This window comes from Adiantum capillus-veneris, chromosome 10 (assembly GCF_014529385.1).
Source record: "Adiantum capillus-veneris isolate H3 chromosome 10, ASM1452938v2, whole genome shotgun sequence".
NCBI lineage: Eukaryota > Viridiplantae > Streptophyta > Polypodiopsida > Polypodiales > Pteridaceae > Adiantum > Adiantum capillus-veneris.
In genome coordinates, this window is record NC_140940.1 from 7,466,278 (window position 1) to 7,472,439 (window position 6,162).

Sequence of the window (6,162 nt, forward strand, 5' to 3'; positions counted from 1 at the left end):
GGTCTTTCATTAAAGACCCCGTGCAAATCCATCCAAGAGCCATGCTTCAATGCTTGAGCTTGCCATCTATTTCTTCTTCTTTACTATGCTATTATGTATGCTAGCATAAGAGTTATGATAAGTGAGGAACTAGCTCTTTCTCGTATAAAATGTTTCTTCTTCCTCTTCCCTACCCTCATTCCCTGCTGGCTCTCTCCACCTTCGAAGGTGTTTGAGGTCTTGTGACTGAGGCTTGGTATAGTTAAAGCTTTCTTCAGGTTTAGGTTATGCTATGATGGTGATGCATGAAGCTTTCCATATTCATTGCTTCACCTAGGTCACAAGGAACACAAAGAATGTATTGTAACAAGTCTCTCTTTATGGGAGAAATCATAATACAAATGCCTATTGGAGGGGGGACCGGCTCCACATAAATCCGGTCCTCAACTATTGTCATGTTCTCTAAATTCTCTCTTGCAAAAGTATTGTCCATGCCAAGTTAACTAATTGCTATAATTATGTTGGTATCTTCAATTATGTCTACCCGCTATGCTCACAAAATCATTTCTTGAAAGTACTCTCATTAAATTCCGCTACTCTCAAATTGAATAGGCAAATTCCATTACATGAATCTTCACTGAGGACTTGTTCTTCTCACCATGGTCTTCAACTTTATCTTTGCCTTTTTCTGCTTTCCATTCTCTGCAATCTCTTTTCATGTGACCCTTCTTGCCACAATGGTAGCATTCTATGTCACTCTTGCCTTTAGCACTGCGGGACTTGCTACGAGACTGATTCCTCTTTCCACCTTTGTACTTTTATTTGGTCCTTCCCCTGACAACTAAGGTTGTTCCTTTGCCTTTGTCCATTGTCTTTCTATTGGTTTCTTCAGTAAGCAGACTTCCTTCTACACCTGCTATGTTCAAACCATCTGGAGGTGCACAATTACTCAAAGCTGTGCGAAAAGTGTCCCAACTTTCGGGCAATGTGATCAACAGGAACATAGCTCTAACATGTTCATCAAACTTGACACCTTGAGCTGACAACTGACTGTAGATGGTGTTGAATTCATTCAGATGATTGGACATAGGTGTCCCTTCTTTCATCTTCAAGTCAACAAGCTTCTTAAGCCACTATACCTGTGAAGCTGCACTCTGCTTCTCATAAAGATCACTGAGCTTTAACCATGCTTGATAAGCCGACATCTCGTCTGCTACATTGAAGTAAACGCTTTCTGCCAAAGTCAGCATAATAGTAGAAAGTGCCAATTCATCCATTTCGCTCCATTCATCTTCGTCCATATCTTCTGGTTTTATCCCTTGAGCTTTATAGGTTTTATCTGCTTCTTTTGTACCAACACGTGCCAAATCTGTTGCTTCCACAATGGGAAATTGGTTCCATCCAGCTTCTTGATATTGTAAAGAGCAGTGTCTTGTGATCCAGCCATAGCTACGCTTCACAGTAGTTTACTTTTCTGGGAAAAATTCGATAGAGTTTCCCCTGTAAACTGACCTCTGAACCAATATCAACCTGTCAAATGAACCAAGAAAGCTTCAGATTCTGTAGAAATTTTGGCAGAGTCTCCTATGTAAAATGGCTCTGGTGTACTAAAAACAGACCAAAAAACAGCTCAAAAAACCACTGTCTCTCTAACATTGTAAGCTGTCGTTAAACCTGTCCTACACCTGTACTGTCTATGACTGTCCTGTCACTGTCCTGTAAGCATAGACTGCGACAATGCCTCAACGGCAGTAAAGTAAAGATGCAATCCCAAATGTCTAACTCACAGTCAATACATCCTAGCTGCCTATCTAAGGGTGCTCAAGGGATCGCTCCAAGACCTGTATCACCGAAAGGATCTCAACATTCGAGAATCCCCCAGCTCAATAAAACCTCACTCGACCCTCAACAAAGGCTGCAGTAAATCTGACAGTACATAGACTTCCCACAAAGTCATACGTCCACAAATTTCCCATTGTATGTTGTAGCCGCTGCGGCGGTTATTTGCTGCGTGATTCACAGCCAGCAAACCCTCAACAGACATACATCATCTCTGACAATACATCCCATGTGGAAGTACATGCAATGTTAGGATGAAATCTGGAATATCAACCAGCAAACACAAGCTACCTGATAAACTAGTGGATGTCGCCTATAGTCTGTGTGTAGATGCGCCCGTGTCATATGTGGCACGCCTCCAAGAACTGTGAGCCGTCCCTCGATGTGTAGACAGCCACAAATCAACACTCTGGGAGTGTCGATATCCTCAGCACCTGTAGTCGTAGGCCGAAAACCCCAAATTTGCAGAGTCGGATCTGCACCCGCTGAGACCACGTAGTCGAAAATAGCCTGCGCATACCTTTGTCGAAGCCGAACAGTGGCCGAGATGACCTTAGAATGAAATTCTGACAACACCAAGCCCTTCGGGCTTACCCACGAGATTTGGGGCCGTGTCTTCGCCTGTCGAATTTCACTCCAATCTGAGTTGGTGACTCTAGCCTCCTGCAGTGCTGCCCCGAGCCTCGATCTGAGCTCTGATACCAGTTGAAGGAGTACGAGCGGAAGTGAGACGCGGGAGAGAGTGCGAGAAGAAGAGCACGACGATATGGTGAACTCGCTCTACTGTAATGTGTAGAGCATAGTGAGTTCTTATTAGGTTTTTTTACAAAAGAATATGTGTACATACCTGGCGGCCCGCCCACTTACCTGGGAGACCACATTGGGCTTTATACCCCAACAATTAGTGACAAAGATCAAAAGTTTGATAATCACTTCTGGAGAGCTGTGTTTCAAAAGTTGGAAACTAAACTTAATCTAAGTATGGCTGATCATCCAGAAATGGATGGTCAAATAGAAAGAGTTAATTAAGTGCTAGAGGAAATGCTACGAGCGTACGTTAGCAAGAAGTAAACCAATTGAGAAGACTACTTACCTATATTGGAATTTGCTTATAATAGTTCAAAGCATGTGACTACAGGGTTTAGTCCATTTATGATTTTGTCTGGATTTCAACCTAGATCACCCATTACAGTGGGGTTGGCTAAAGAGAAGATACAGCAAGCGAAGGATTTTCTCCAAGACCATTTTGACATGCTTTGAGTTGCTCGACAAAATGTTAAGCAAGCTCAAGATCGATATAAGAAGTACGCAGATGAGGATCATCGTCTTGCTACTTTTGAAGAAGGAGACAAGGTTTTCCTCAAAGTTCCGGAGCATTCAGAAAGTCTGAAGATGGGAAAAGTTGTTAAACTTTCACCACGCTATTGTGGACCATTTACCATTCTCAAACGTAAAGGTCAAGTGGCCTATAAGTTAGCTCTTCTAGAGAACTCACGAGTTCGTCCTGTTTTTCATGTTACCCATTTATGAAAACAGCTAGGACAAAACGATAATGTCATTGACACAGCTGTGTTGGTTGACCTTATTGCACCGCCAAGCATTCCTCATGAGCCTGAAAAGATTTTGGATTCTCATGAGCTTCGCACCAGACATCATGTCAGACGACAAGTGTTGGTAAAATGGCTAGATAGACCTGAAGAAGGTTTAGACATAGGAGAATATCTCCGCACTTAAGAAACATTTTTCTACGTTCGTTTTCGAGGGATGAAAACTATTCTCCAAGGGGGTAAAATGTAAGGGCATGGGTCCTATGGGCAAGATCACCGACACGGCCGGACAATGTGTACGCTAGGGGGAGGCTATAAGATAGCATGGCTAGTTGGAAACTAGCACACGCATTACCACCGCCCTTTCATTATGATGAGAAATTTTAAGATGAAAAAATCATAGAAATTTAGTGCAGCTTTAACAAAATTTTCATAAATTGAGTATAACTTCTCATCAAAATAATATTTTGCATAGATTTTAAAGTGTATGGATAGGAAAAGATCTTATCATAGCAAGAAATCAAGATTGATAACTTAGTTATGGAACTAGATTTTTGTTATAACTAGAAAATCCAAATCTTCAAAACGCTAGGAAAAAGGAAAAATTTGGTCTTTTAAGGCCTCTTGCATTAACTTGATGAAGTTATGGGGTAAAACCTAAGATCTGGAATGTATCTATAGATCAAAGTCCATCAACTAAGCATTTTTCAAGGTTTTAAACTCATAGGCTAGAGGTTTCAAGCTCATTTTTTTCTTAGACTAGAGTACAACTTTTAATGAAACTTCAAGTGATCTTTTACGTAGGTGCTTTTCATGTGTAGTTACTATTGAGTTTGTGTATGAAAGTGACGGATTATACTTTTTAAGAGTACTCTGAATAACATTTTATAAGTTTTCAAAAGCATTTCTTGAGATTTTTTCTAGGTTTCATGTATAATTTTATTTAAATTCATGAAAAAAGGATGGTAACAAACTAATGTTAAACCATTGATATACTGACAGCCATACAAAAATGCAAAAATATAATTCTTCATTGTTAGTAGGTAGGTTACATTTGCCTTTTGAACACGTGGAATATCCAACCTTGGATATAAATGAGAATGAATGAGAGAGAGAGAGAGAGAGAGAGAGCACTATTTCTAGAATCAATATCAATAATGAAACCATTGCCTGCAAATGGTTTTATTATTGATTCTGATAATCAAGTTTTGTATTTGTTGTGTATTTTGTACCAAAAAAAATCAATTTTGGATTTTGTTGTGTTCATCTTCACTAATATTGAAGTCCAACTAGCATTTGCTTCCAAGAAAGATACTTCTCACAGTGAAGAATCTCCTTTACAAGTTTGTAGAGAAGGATTCCTTGAGAAAGGCTCCTTTCTGTTGTAGCAGAGGATATTATATCATCCCATTTTAGGACCTCGGGACATAAACTGTACATTTTTTATTTGCATCTTATTTGAAACATGTGCAAAGGAAAGAAAATTGGATGACCCAATTTTCTCATAACTTTGCGAAATGTGCATCCATCATCTCTAGTGGCAAGCTTGAAAGGTGGACCTGCGCAACATACATGGAAAAGTTTAGAAACCATTAAGTCACAATATCCTTTTAAGGCTGAATCATATTCATTATTCAATATTTTGTAAGATATCTTATACATGGACACATCAACGATTGGAAAATAAAGTCGTAGCAGTCACTCTATCAAAGAAGCATTGAAATTTTTCTCACCTAAACAAAAATAAAGGAAAAGAACAAAAGAAAGATCGAGGTTAAAGATAAGAAAAATTAGGACATGCGAGCGTATATGTTGGATTTAACATCCAATACTAATGCTTCTAATCAAATATGGACAATTTATAGATCCATGGGTCTAACATCCAAAATGCCAAAATACTCACGGTCATCCTCACTAGACACTCACCCTCTGAGTAGCCAACCAAAACGGAGTTTATTGCAATGGTGATTGTAACCGCAAAGGCACCATGCACCAACAGAAATAACAACTTTAGCACTTAATCACCAAAATTATAAAGGCAATACCCTACTTGAGTCAAGACATGGAGTGGTGGCATTCCACTCCCATATACACATTCCCCTAATCACGATCCCCTTCAGGTTTATCTTGATTATTGACTTTTCACAAACTACAACTTTCAAGGAGAGCTTTACTCCAACTAGAAGTCTGTGAGAGACACTCCCAAGGTACTATAACAGGAAAACTATGTTGCTCTCGACTTATCCCCAAGATCGTAGAGACTAACCATATATACAATGCACACATCTCATCCATGACTAGTTGAAAATATCTCTAGGGCTGCTCCATATTTTTGGACTGTGATGGGAAGTCACAAGTGTGTCCACTCGGCTCCTCTTCTCCGTGTCTCGCCAAGCGTCTCTTGTCCACTGGCAACCCTAGTCCAACAGTCAAATGACCACAAACTTCATGTCCCATTCATGTGACGGTATAGCCTAGCTACGGGTTGCTTACCGCAAGGCGACTCACCTTCCTAGTGAATGAAGCTCCAACATGAGATATTCACTTACCCAAATACTGTAGTGTTCTCAAGAAAAAAAGCCTACAACATACAATGAATGACATCAGACAACTTGTCGAGTGCCACCCTAGAAGAATTTGGGTAAGCTAGCTCTAGGGAGGGCGAGCCAAGGCTAGAAAGATTGAGAGAGGTCTAGCCAAGTATATAGGGGTCTCGGAGTTCGAGGGAGGGCAAGCCAGGTTGAGGGAGGGTGGGGAGGCGAGTGGGGCGATCCACACTACCTACCTGGCGCCCCTT